General features: G+C 41.6%; 1 pseudogene; it reads left to right on the top strand.

Moving 5' to 3' along the window:
- The first annotated feature begins 4573 nt into the window (after positions 1-4573).
- The window catches only part of LOC134565264 (polyadenylate-binding protein-interacting protein 1-like), a 51276-nt pseudogene continuing 42120 nt past the window's right edge, over positions 4574-13729 (top strand).

The following is a 13729-nucleotide window of genomic DNA, read 5'->3' as shown; positions in this document are numbered from 1 at the left end:
ACTTCTTTCTCTGCTTTGCTCTCAAAACCAGTCTTAAAAGCACAAAGCTCAATATACAACACAGACAAAACAGACAATTAAAAATACAAGCATCATAATGTCACCTTAAAACAACTCCTTACCTCCTTTTTTCCCAGAAACAGTTCTATTATCTCCTGGCCTCCAAGCTGTTTGATCCTCAAGAATACCATCTCCTCGTTGCCTACATCTCTCCTTCTCATCCAAATAGTGGGTGATATTTGGCTTGGCCATTGCATTAGTCAGATTCTCATATTGAATCACTATTGACAGATCTATAGGGATAATTCTCCAAGGAATAGGTTCCCCTGCTGAACTGGGGATAGGGAGGAAGACTACAATACTGGACAGATTGCCCATCTTACCAAACCCTTGGATTAAAGTCAATATTAAATTTTCTTCAACACTTCCACCTAAAGATAGAAAAATTCCCATAAACATTAGTCTGTACATTTTGCTGCTCGTTTACAGATGTCTTCAAATTTTCAGCCACAGGAGTCCGATATTTTCCACTGTCCACTCTGAGTCAGGAGCCCTCTTAATTTGGACGCATTGTATCCAGGAGTTAATTCCTTTCACCTTCACTGCTGTTCTTGTAGTCAACAGAACTAGATAAGGTCCTTTCCACTGCTCCTGAAGTGGTTCATATTTTCAGGTCTTGATGTATATGTGATCCCCAGGCTGAAATGAACGAACTGGGGTGTCTAGGGTAAGAGGTTCTGAGAGAATGATAAATGTTTTTAGTTCATTCAAGGATTTCCACAATTCAACTAAATATTGTTCTATTCCTGATTCACAATTTGTTCTTCAGATCCAGGGAAAGTTGCAACAGAATACAGTCTTCCAAACATCAGCTCATACAGGCTCACCATCAGTTTAGTTCAGGGTTGCACTCTAATTCATAACAAAGCTAATGGTAACACCTGTGGCCATTTCAAGAAAATTTCCTGACAAATTTTGCTAATTTATCTCTTTAAAGTTTGGTTCATTTGCTCAACCTTTCCACTAGATTGTGGTATCCATGGAGTATGTAAATCCTGACTTATACCAAACTGTTTACTAAGTTGCTGTAGCACTTCAGATATAAAATTAGGTCCCCTATCAGATAACATCTCTATAAGCATTCTGAACCTGAGTATGATCTCTTTGAGGAGTACGTTGGAAACTTCTCTAGCCCTGTTGGTGCAGCAGGGAAAGCTTCTGGCCACCTGGAAAAGGTATCCACTAATACTAGGAGATACCTGTATTCTTGTTGGCGTGGTAGCTCAGAAAAATCAATTTGCCAGTACTCCCTGGGAGTGTTTCCTCTTTTAATAATCCCTGTAGGAGGTCTTTTTGAATTCAAAGGATTATTTTTAAGACATATCAGGCATTTATCTGTAACACACCTGACAATTTTTATCATCTGAACACTGAGCATCTGATTCCATAGACTTGTCATCATAGCATCAATTCCCCAGTGGGTTTGCTGGTGTTTCTCTTTTACAATTTGTAACATCAGTTGTGGAGGGACTATGACCCAGTTATTGGAGTTCCCAGCCATCTACCCTCTTTATTCTGGGCTTTTAGATAAGTAGCTAATTTTACATCTGCTTGCCTATATCCAAGGCTACCTTCTGGCAATGACATAGCTTTATCAGGTATTAATGCTAGGATACCTTATTGTGCAACCTCTTGTGCTGCTTTATCTGCAAGTCTATTTCCTATATGAATTTGGGAATCCCCACACTAGTGTACCTTGCAGTGTAGTACAGCCACTTTGGGCAGTTGGATAGCATCAAGAAGGGACAATATTTCTTGTTTATATTTAATGGGAGATTCTTGTGCTATTAATAGGCCTCTTTCCTTCCATATAGCTCCATGGGCATGAACAATGCTAATTCCTGCTTTTTCCTGCTGCTGATTCCAGGTCTCTTCATAGGGCTGTGAGCTCTGGCCTTTGTGCTGAGGTGTCCGTGGGCAGCAGTGCAGGTTTTGTTATCTTGGTTGACATGACTACGGCATAGCTGGCTCTTAATTTTCCATCTTGCACCAAGCTACTTCCATCTGTAAAGAACTCTGTCTCTGGATCTTCAATGGGTGTGTCTTGTAGGCCTGGTCACCTTGCATAAACTTGCTCCATTGTCTGTAAGCAGTCATGGGTTAGCTCTTCATCCCCTTGCATCAGGGTGTTCAGGAATTAGGTTGGATTTACCACTGTGGTTAATTTCAACTCTTCATCATCTTGCTCCATTAAAATAGTCTGATACTTCAGCATATGACTCAGGGAAACCCAATGCCCCCCGTTTTGTCCTAATGCAGTGGTTACTGCATGTGGAGTGTACACTGCTATCTTTTGTCCCAAAGTCAATTTCCTGGCCTCTTGGATGAGAACAGTCGCCACTATGGCTTCCAGGCATCTGGGCCATCCCTGGCTGACCTTGTCAAGCTGTTTTGAAAAGTACCTCACAGGCCTCTTGAAGTCTTCTACATTCTGAGCCAGAACTCTGAAGGCTAGGTGCTGTTGTTCATGCACAAAAAGCTCAAAGGGCTTTGTTAAGTCTGGAAGTGCTAAGGCAGGTGCAGACATCAAGCCCAGCTTTAAGTTACAGAACGCATGTTTACTCTGAGTCGTCCAAATCAAAGGTCCTTCTGGGGCCTCCTTTAAAAGCTCATACAATGATTTAACTAAAAGTTCATAATTTGAAACCCACAATCTGCACCACCCAGCCATACCCAAGAATGCTCTTAAATCTCAGGCAGTCACAGGTTTGGGTACCTGGCAAATAGCTTATTTTCTGTCTATTCCTAATTTCCACTGTCTTGGTATTATTTCAAATCCTTAGTAGGTAACTTGCTGCTTCATGATCTGAGCTTTTTTCCCCAAGACACTTTGTAGCCTCCTTGGCCTAGGAAATTTCAAAGACTAATAGTCAATTCCATACACTTCATTAGTTTCAGGTACTAGCAAGATGTTATTAACATACTGCAGGACCAACCCTTCGGGGTTGTCCTTTTTCCAGATCTCTAATTCTTTTGCCAGTTGGTTCCCAAAAATCCTTGGACTATTTCTAAATCCTTGCAGTAACACAGTCCAGATAAGCTGTCTTCTGGCCAGTTTGACGATTTTCCCATTCAAAGGCAAAAATGCCCTGACTTTGCTTATTGAGAGGTATGCAAAAGAAAGCATCCTTCTGATCTATTACTGTAAACCATTGTTCATATTCCATAAGGGCTATTAACAGGGTGGATATCCTGAATTATTTGATTGATAGCTTGTAGGTCTTGTACCAGTCTGTATTTATTCATTCCAGGCTTTTTAACTGGCAAAATAGGAGTGTTATATTCTGACTCACATTCTATCAATAATCCAAATTCCCTGAAATTTTCTATTAGACTCTTGATTCCCCTTCTAGCTTCGAATTTTAAAGGATACTGCTTCTGCCTTACTGGCTTTGATACAGGTTTTAGGGTATGAATATGCATTTGCATTTTGTGTATTCAACATTTTTGTAAATAAAAGGCTTTGTAATTACCTGTGATCTTTGCAGTGCACATTAGGGAGCTATCTCACGTGCTACCCAGCGTCGCAATAAACATACACTTTCTAAATTTAACTTAGAGAGTTATTTGTCCGTCACAGTCGGATATTGATATTAGATTGATATTCTTATTTTGATAAATCACTTGCCTCAATGGCTTTAGTCTCGGGTACAAATAATTGTACTTCTCCATCTTTAAATACAATCTGAGCCTCCAATTCACTTAACAGGTCGCTTCCCAAAAGAGGAACCAGACACTCCGACATATGTAAAAGTTGATGTGTTAACTTTGTTGGCTTAAATTTACAATCTTGCCTACAACTTTTCCACACAAACTCCTTTCTTGTGAAAAACCACATATGCACAGTGTGGTATGATGCTTTTAAAAGCAGACACCTGTAGCTACAGGTTTCCTAGTATGTGTAGCTGCAATCTTGGTCTTGTTATGGTCACAGTATGCTATTAGTTTCTGTAGGAAACATTTACAAGAGAATATTGTCTTTTTGAAAATGCCATTTCCAATCTTTTGTGATTTTTGAGGGAGGTGTGACTCAAACACATCCTGAGGTCTCAGAACCAGCTGCTGACAAACAAACCCCAAACTTGTTTGTTGTTGGAAGTCAAGCCTGTGCTGGGGGAGAAGAGGAAGAAGCTGACTCATCAGTTCTGAACAGGTGAGGTTGGCTACACGGCCTGACATCCAGGCAAGAGCCTTTAACCCCTAGCAGCAGAGCTGATGGGGACAACTCTCACAAATACCACGCCTGACCCAAACCTGCAGGTGTCAATGGCGCCTGACGGGCCGTGCTCCTCTCCCTCCTGGCGGTGAGTGGTGCAAGGCCTCAGTGCCACCGAGGTTGCTATGGCGACAGGTGTTGAGAGGTCACAAGGGGGCACTGTGAGCCGGCCTGTGTCGCAACCATTGTGGTGGTGTGTGTGGGGGTGAAACCGAAAATGAAGTGCTCGGGCCGCGGCCAAGCGAGATTGAGTCGCTGGCTCCTTCGCATGAGAGCCTGAGCCACCCCGACCCGAGTATGTCGGATAGTTTCAACCGAGCTCCAGGTGCTGGCTGAGGCCGGGGTCGCGCTGCTCTTAGCGGCACGGACACGTCAGAGAGCGGTGGTTGGGCCTGTCTTGGGGGTAGTGGTTCCCACAGTTCAGTCTTGGCCGAAAAGCAGCATAGAAGGGGCAGCCTCTTGCTGCAGCAGGAAGCGTTGCAACCTTCGAAGACAGCACTGCTGAGCACCAGAAACACAGGTACTGACCGCCGTGAAGTGGTCCCTTTCCTGCCCTTCTAGAGGCCCCCGGTGCCAAAGGTATTGAGGAGTGGCCCCCTAAAGTGCACTGTGCTCCCCTTCTTTGTGCACAGTGTCCTGCTCCTGCTTCGCTTGCTGCTCCGGCACCACCCACCCCCATTCCCGTCACCAACACACTGAGAGTGGAGCCCTGGGGCTTCCTCTACACAGCTCCCTTTGGCCTAGCCACGGGGACAAGTACTTTCTCCCACCCCACGCACCTAGGGGCTTAGAGGCCACCACATGGCGATGAGCTACATAGGGGGCCTGGAAACTGTACTTTTCCTTAGATGAGCAGTCATGTTTCTGGGCTATGGACCTGTGCCCAAGTAAAGGTATGATGTAGCGTTGTAGCCTGTTTGCAATGTTTCTGTCTGTCCCTCCCTCCCTTTCTGCGCCTACACATCTGTATGTATGTGTTTTAGTCATTTGTTCATCTGGCTGCAGATGTTCTCATTCTTCTCCTTACGGAAGAATTCTCTAAGTCTTGTGAAATACAAAGTTATGTTTCGTGTCAGGGAAATGAAGAAAATCTGTGTAATTGTAGTTGTGGAACATGGCCATGGGACAGTTATAAAGATGAGTTCTAATAAACAACTGAGGAAAGCATGGAAGGAAGTTTTTGAATAAATCTTTTGCTTGCAATTACCTATTATAAGTCTCAAGTTATTCTGTAATAAGTGTCTTTTAATTATAACCTTAGAAGCTTGCTTTGTATTAAAGAATTTTTAACTGTAGTTTTAGAATGTAAAAAGGCTTTTAGACAAAAGAAGGAAGTAAGAAGGGGCCCAGGCCTTTCGCAGAAGGTGGGAAAACATCCTGGACACAAAAAAAGATTTCAGCTCACTGATTTATGGCTCCTGAAGAGGGAAACTAAAATCACTATCGAAGATTGATGGACCTGGAAAATAGAAACTGGACCCCACATCTGGAAGCAGGACCCCACCATCTGGAAGACATATCCAGGATGTAGATCCTGGAATATTGAAATATGGAAATAGATCACAATAGCCTATAGAATTATACAGGACAAACTATGGATTTATGACTGTTAAGTATTGAATTGTGACTTTAAAACTAGAAATGGAAACTGCTGAGAAAACTTATGAATATGTATGAATATAGCAAATAAAATACCAGCAAATCCAGCAATTGGTGTGCAGTCGGAAGGGAAAACCCCCTACCACTGTACCCAGCGCTGCCTTTGCTCACATTTTACCATGCTAATTAATTAATTATTGAATTGAATTGCTGCTTGATATACTGGCCGGGTCAAGCGTCTCATTTCTAACAGTCTGGGCTAAAGGTGTGACAAAAAAATAAAGCCAACCCAACAGTAACATAAAGCATTATTTCTTGGTTACCTTTTTCAGGCAGATCCAGATTATGTTTTCAGTAAATTTAGGAGCTAATCTATAAACATGGATTTGAAAAATGTGGTTTAAAAAAACACCGTTTCATTGGATTATTTTTTAAAATTGTGTACAAAAATGATAGTTTAGTGTCTTTAAGGATTATGTTAAACATAGTGATTTCTTCCATTTATTGACTTTTAGAGTCTTGCCTTTACATATAAAATCTATGAGAAAAACCCAAAAGCAGCAAGAATATCATAAGAAAATGTACTTGTTTCTCAGGTTAGCTCTTAGAAAACATGTTTTCATGGGGAAAGGGAGGACTCCCTCACCCTTTTTTTGGTCACCTTCACATGAATATTGATTGTGTTCACTTTCTGTCATGTAGAAAGGTGCCTAGAGTTTGCTAAAGTGAAAGCTTTATCCATATTAAATATATTATTTGAAGTATAGGATGATAGAATGGTTTGGGTTGGAAGAGACCTTAAAGACCATTTAGGTCCACCCTCCTGCCATGAGCCAGGACACTTTCCACTAGACCAGGTTGCTCCAAGCCCCATCCAACCTGGCCTTGAACACTTCTGGGGATGGGGCAGCCACAGCTTTTCTGGGCAGCCTGTGCCAGGGCCTCACCACCCTCACAGGGAAGAATTTCTTCCTAATATCCAATCTAAACCTACTCTTTCAGTTTGAAGTCATTCCTTCTTATCCTATCACTCCATGACCTTGTAAAAACTCTCGCTCTGGCTTTTTCTTAGGCCCTCACCAGGTACAAAAAGGCCACCATAAGGTCTCCCCAGAGCCTTCTATTCTCCAGACTGAACAATCCCAATTCTCTCAACCCATCTCCATAGCAGAGGTGCTTCTGCCCTCTGATCATCTTCATGGCCCTCCTCTGGACTTGCTCCAGCAGGTCCACATCTTTCTTGTGTTGGAGGCCCCAGAACTAGATACAGTACTCCAGGTGTGGTCTCAGAAAAGCAGCATAGAGGGGCAGAATCACCTCCTTCACCCTGCTAGTCATGCCTTTTTTGATATAGCCCAGGACAGAATTGGCTTTCTGGGCTGCAAGTGCACATTACCAGCTCATGTTGAGCTTCTTGTCAACCAGCGCCCCCAAGTCTTACTCCCCAGGGCTGCTCTTGACCAATTCTCTGCCCAGCCTGTACTTGTACTTGTGATTGCCTCAATCCCCGTGCAGGACCTTGCACCTGGCCTTGTTGACCTTCATGGGGTTCCCACAAGCCCATCTCTCAAGCCTCTCCAGGTCCCACTGGATGGCATCCCTTTCCTCCAGTGTGTTGACTGCACCACACAGCTCTGTGTCATCAATGAACTTGCTGAGGGTGCCCTTGATCCCACATTCCATGTCACCAACAAAGATGTTAAACAGCACTGGTCCCAGTACCAACCCCTGGGGAAGGTCACTTGTCACCAGTTTCCACTTAGACATTGAGCTGTTGATCACAACTCTTTGAGTGTGACCATCCAGCCAGTTCTTTATCCACCAAGTGGTCCATCTGTCAAATCTATGTCTCTGCAGTTTAGAGACAAGGATTTTGTGTGGGACAGTGTCAAATGCTTTGCACAAGTCCAGGTAGATGATAGTAGCTGCTCTTCCCTCATCCACCACTGCGGTAGCCCCATCATAGAAGGCCACCAAATTTGTCAGGTAGGACATACCTATAGAAGCTTTTCTTGTTGCCCTTGATGTCCCTGGCCAGTTTTAATTCTCTCAGGGCTTTTGCTCTCCTAACCTGATCCCTGGCTGCTCAGACAATCTGTCTTCCTCTCAGGCTACCTGTCCCTTCTACCCTCTGTACGCTTCCTTTTTGTGTTTAAGTTTGTCCAGGAGCTACTTGTTCATCCATGCAGGTGTCTTCTGCAATTTTGCCTGACTTCCTCTTTATTGGGATGTATCCAGCCTGAGCTTGGAGGAAAGTATATTTATAGCATAAATAAAAGTATATTTAAGTCCAAAAAGTGATGTATTCATTTTTGTGTACTGTGTGAACACATACTATTTTAGTGGTTTCTAAGAAAAACCATTAATAATAAACCATTTATCAAAAACTTTTCAGAACACCTGCAACAGGCAAGAATTCCATCTGGATCGCAAGAAAAAGTTTCAGTTCCTGATTCTGGACCGGAAATGGCTCAATCTCAGGTGGCTGTGGCTCCTGTGGTAACATCAAAGTTGTCTGTTAAAGCACCTGAGTTTTATCCATCAGGATATAACCAGAACTTTGCAGTGAGTGTTAGTCTTCTCTTCGTATATGCCAATTTACTTATGTTCAGTTTAACAATGTTTCTTGTGCTCTTGTGTATCAGATAACTTGAATGCTGCATTTGCTGAAGAGATTTCAAAAATTTGGATGACAACCTCCAGAGACACAGTCAGAATGTTGTGATAAGTGAATGTTATACTGTGAGAGCCTTTAGTATTTTGCTTGAAGTTTGCTCCAGATAACTACACTCCTTATTGATTACACCCATCATCAGCGTAAGCTGTCTTTTTCACAACTACCTCTGTTATAGTTACATCTGCATTGCATTTTCATTAAAAACTTAGCTGCACTTTTATTCAGATTGTATGGGTTTTTGAAGCAAGTGTGGGAGAAAACTTGAACTTTACCTTTGCTAAGTATAGCCTTTACCTTTCCTAAATTTACTGTGCCATGGATATGCTTTGCCATGACTGCCTAACTTTATGTACCATCATGTGTCTTTTAATTCTTTCAGGGATACTGTATCACTAGAGGGCAAAAAAGTAGGTTTGGGCTCATTCCTAGCAGGATACCTAAAGTGAAATATATTTGCAGCCAGGCTAAGGGTAATCTCTGATCCATATTGTACATTCACCACATAATAAGAGTTGGTACTTCTTATTTTCTGCTCTTGATGTCTTCCATATTGTTGCTACAGTAATTCTACTCTAGGGAAAATCTACGTGAATTCTTGGCATATCTTTTTGTTATGCAGGCAGATAAACTACTGGTATAAGTAGGTGGAAACTTTTGCTTTTACAAATACAATCAAATGATAATAAACAATTATACTGAAACAAATATATTTTGAATAACTTAAGGAAAATACTTGATTTGAGTGCTAAACATGGTGGTTTGGAATTTTGAAGGGTTTTTTTCTCACCAGTAAAATCAATGTTATCTAGATATTACCAGCTTTGCCAGTTTACTGAATAAAATCACCGTCCTGAATAATAAAAGCCGATAATCATATACAACCATTGACAAATGCCAGTACAAACATACTTCTGCGAATGGATAATCTAGGAGGAAAAAATACTACTTTGCCCCAGTACATGTTACACGGTTTCTATGAATAAAGACTAAATGCCATTTGGAATGTCATGAGTGTGCATATATATAACTACAAAGTTTTGAGTCCAGCAATGTTGCTTTTCAGCTGTTTTGCAAAAACACACAGGCATGTTGGAGGAATATGTTATGAATACAAGTGACTCATCTGTTAACTAACTCCTAAAATGGTAGCAAAACCTAGAACATTTATTTGGAAGTATGTTGTAGGAACCCTAATCTAATCAGACTATACTAGGGATAGAATAGTGATGTTTCAGACTTGTTAATCCTTCTCTATTACCAAGCTCGGAGATTTTTGTTTGTTAGTTTTTGTTGTTGTTTTTAGGAGGTTTTTTATTTGTTTTGTTGGTTTTTTATTTTAATAGCTGAATTAATTTTGTAAACTGGGTCCACCTGCAATAAAAATAAGGAATTTAGCACACTTTACTATTACACAGATTTTTCACCATGGGTTTTAAAATTTGAAACAAAGCAGTTTTGAGCAAATTTGTTTTTTCCTACAAGTAATACTTGGCTTTCATTTATAATGTTCCCAGAATTTTTCAGATCTGAAAATTCATGTTGTTTTTTGCTATTTATTAAACATTTATTGTTTTAGAAATAATGTGTTGGTTGATTCCTTGTTTGATTGTACATTACTGTAATTACTATGTGTATCCATATAACATTTGATTGTTAGAATATTTAATCTCCAGTTAGTTCTGATACTAAAAAGTATCAGCTACCTGTGAAGATACTTTAAGGGCTACAGCATCCAAGGCATACTAGATTTTTCAGAAAAACTTTACCAGGACTTTGGGGAGGAAAGATCTCTGTGAGATTCTGTTTGCATACAGCTGTCCATCCCATTGGAAGTTGTGGATATCTGCAGTAGAACTGGTGGCTTGACTGAGGTTTGGATTGCCAGTAGATGTCAGACTTGTTCTCTGACATGGATATATGAGAATAATATGACTTTTACTCTATCAGAAGGGCATAATGATCCCAATTAATAGTTTTAGGAGTGATATTTGTATCATCTTAGGTGGAATTTCCCCTCCACCTCCTATTTTTTTTTCTTCAACTAATTTCCAAAAGGAGGCTAAGCAGCCTCACTAGTGGGGTTTATACTTTTAGTCAAACATGAGGGTGCCAATTAAATCACCCACTCATGTCATATGAAGTTTGCACCTGTAACAGTCTTTATCCCTAATTTTGCATTAACTATTGTATACTTGCTGAGTAGGTATAATCTGAAGATAAAACCTCAAAACTTAGTTGATACAGTATGTGGTTCTATCTACATTGTTAAAGCTTAAAATCTGCTAGTGAGAAACATGAGTTTATGTCTAGAAGATACTGGACCAAATCTAATTAGGTTTTTGTAGCAAGAGCGTGATGTCTTACGGAATGAAGGTTGAGCTATCCCAAACTAGGCCTCAGATTTGGGCCTGCAAGGCCTCAGTTTTGGGCCCATGTAGTAGTAGATAAACCTGTGGCACAGTTAGAAATTCAATTAAGGTGTGTGCATGCTTCAGCTAGGACAGTTAGAATAGAAACATGGTGGCTGCCTTAAGCTAAGATTGTTTGCATTCTTTCTCACACTGAATGCCAATAGAAATGCACCTGCAACAGTAAACTGACACTGTATAAAACCAGCCATTTCGGGAATAAAGGGGAGAATGTATGTTATAACCACATTGGTCGGACCTGCGTTTGCTCCATCTCCAATCCCAATTAGAGTCCCTGATTTCAGGTTTTAAGTACTGAGTGCTCCTAATTTAGCAATATGCAACATATAATAAAGTTTGAATTATTATTTTTTTCTCTCCCATTTGTTCTATTCCCTGGCATAATTACTAAAACCTAGACTGCCTTTGAAGTTGCACAATTAGTAGTAGATGAATGTGGTGCTGAGTTTAGCCTCTGTGGTTAGACTTTTAATTACAAAATGGGAAGAGAAGTATGACTACGAGGACATCAGCATACCAAATGGGATTGGAGTCCCTTGCAGAACAGACATTTCCTCCAAGAGTGAATTTTTATCAGGTGAGGAAGAGAGGAATATGCCTTCCTCTCTACTAAATGAGGATCTCATTACAACCTGATGGCTTTCAGAAAGAGCAGCTTCTTTTACTAGCTACAGCAGCTGCATCCCCTGCAACTTGGCTGGAGAGTTTCAAACTGTTTGAAGAGATACTAGTTGTGCTGTATGTGACTAAGCTGTAGTTGTTGCACAATAATGTCATAGTTCTGTGGACGAAATTAGTTTGTTGTAAAAAACTCTTACTGAACTATTTGAAATTGTCTAGTAAAACTTGATTTCCTTTAGAGAAATAGAATATTCAGCAAGTTAGAGGCTTGTTGGCTTTTGTTCTTTGGCTTCATAATCTTTAAACCATTAGAATCAGAATAATTTAGGTTGGAAAGGACCTCTGAAGTTCCTCTGGTCCGATCCCAACTCAGAGCAAAATCAACTTGGATCAGGTTTGCCTAGGTCGTTGTACGGGTATATAGTCTCTAAAGGTCTTACAACATCTTAGTATCTAAATAGAGTAATTTATTTATACAAAAGCACGTATCTGAAGGCATAAGAGTTCTGAGAGCGGCCTTATTCTACAATCAATTATAAACCTAGGCAAACAAAGTCTAAACAAGACAATAACCAAAGCATAGAAATCTTAACACACACAACTCTAATGAAACAGCAAACAAAGCATAGAATTCCTAACAAGCAAAACTAGTAAGACTATAAGCAAAGCACATATCTGACATTACAGCCTCTAGGTAAATCAGCCTCCCATCTGACCCCATGCAGGATTTTCCAACCGTGGGGTCACAATCACAGAAAGGGAACACAAGATCACAGATCCCAGACAGGGGTCCCGGCCGCGGGGATCACAGTGGCAATGGAGGGGTCCCCAACTTGGCAGAGTTCCCGAACGCAGGGTCTCAGGGACAAGGAGGGGTCCCTGGGGTCCTGCACCCTCGCAGAGGGAAGGAACGGGACCCCAGGGCCCAGATGCCAGGCTACAATAGTGTCATGGGTTAGCACTGGCCAGATGTTAGTGCACTCATGAATATATGTTTTTTCTCTAACAACTCCTGTGGGATGTGATCAGGAACAGAGCAGAGCAGGCTTAAATCTTGAAAACAAAAAAAAACTTACTAAAACTTTATTAATTACATAAGAACAGGGACAGAAATACACTTAAACACACACAGAGACAGAAATAAAAACTTTTTAGAACATTTTTTCTTTTAGTTTTTACCTCCCCACTCATCACTTTTCACAGACCAACTTTTGGGTTTTAAATCAAACAATCACTACTCAAAAAAAACTAATCTTCAATTCAGCAAGGGAGAGAGGAGTCTCTCTCGCACTACAAACTGTTCTTCAGAAAACAGGGGTTCACCCTTTATGTGTTTTTATGTTACTTATAGCACTGCCCGGAGAAGTCTGCTAAGGTGACACTCTCTCTTTTTTATGTTTAGCGCTCTTACCGCTGTCTCATAGGCTAAAACTACATACAGGGCTTTTTAAGGATGCTGCATGCTAAGCCTTTTCCTTTTTCACCCAGGGGCCGGGGTTCCAGGAGCAGGTCTGCCTTGAGGGCAGAGGGCACCACTTCACCCTCCCCCTCTTTTCTCTGCTCGCTCTAACTCTTCAAGTGCCAGTCACTGTAGCAAAAGCAAGGGGCAGCTGCATCCACCCAAAAATGCAGTTTATGTTCAAAAGAGACTCAAGTTCAGTCTATGGCTGACATTATGCAAGAGAATTCTAGCTCAGAAGGCTACTCTTTTCATTCTTCTATCGAATTTCTTCTAATCATGCTTTATCATCTCGGTCTCAGGCCGCTTCCCTCTCTCCGAAAACCACTAGTCATGAGAATTAATGTCTAAGAAAAGTTTCTTTCTGCCAAGCAAGGGTTAACAGTTTCTTCTCAGCAGGGTGCTGCAGACGGAGGCACTCCCAGGCTCCGCAAACCCCCACGTGGCTGAGCACTTTCTCCCGGAGTTTGGGGGGAAGGAGGGGGGTGAGCACACACAGAAGGCACTTCCACAGTTTTCCACCCCTCCATCCTGGACGGGGCAGCTCAGTTCCAGTCCTGTCTCTTCTCTTCTCCCCCCCCGGGGGCTCCGGCTTACCTGAGCCGACCACGTGTTTCCCCTCCCCCACCCAGCCTCGTGGCCAGGCAGGGGAAGGAGGCCTGACACGT

Source organism: Prinia subflava, assembly GCF_021018805.1.
Source record: "Prinia subflava isolate CZ2003 ecotype Zambia chromosome W unlocalized genomic scaffold, Cam_Psub_1.2 scaffold_49_NEW, whole genome shotgun sequence".
NCBI classification, from domain to species: domain Eukaryota; kingdom Metazoa; phylum Chordata; class Aves; order Passeriformes; family Cisticolidae; genus Prinia; species Prinia subflava.
The sequence above is the reverse complement of the archived record's forward strand: the minus strand, read 5'-3'. Positions and strand labels throughout refer to the sequence as shown.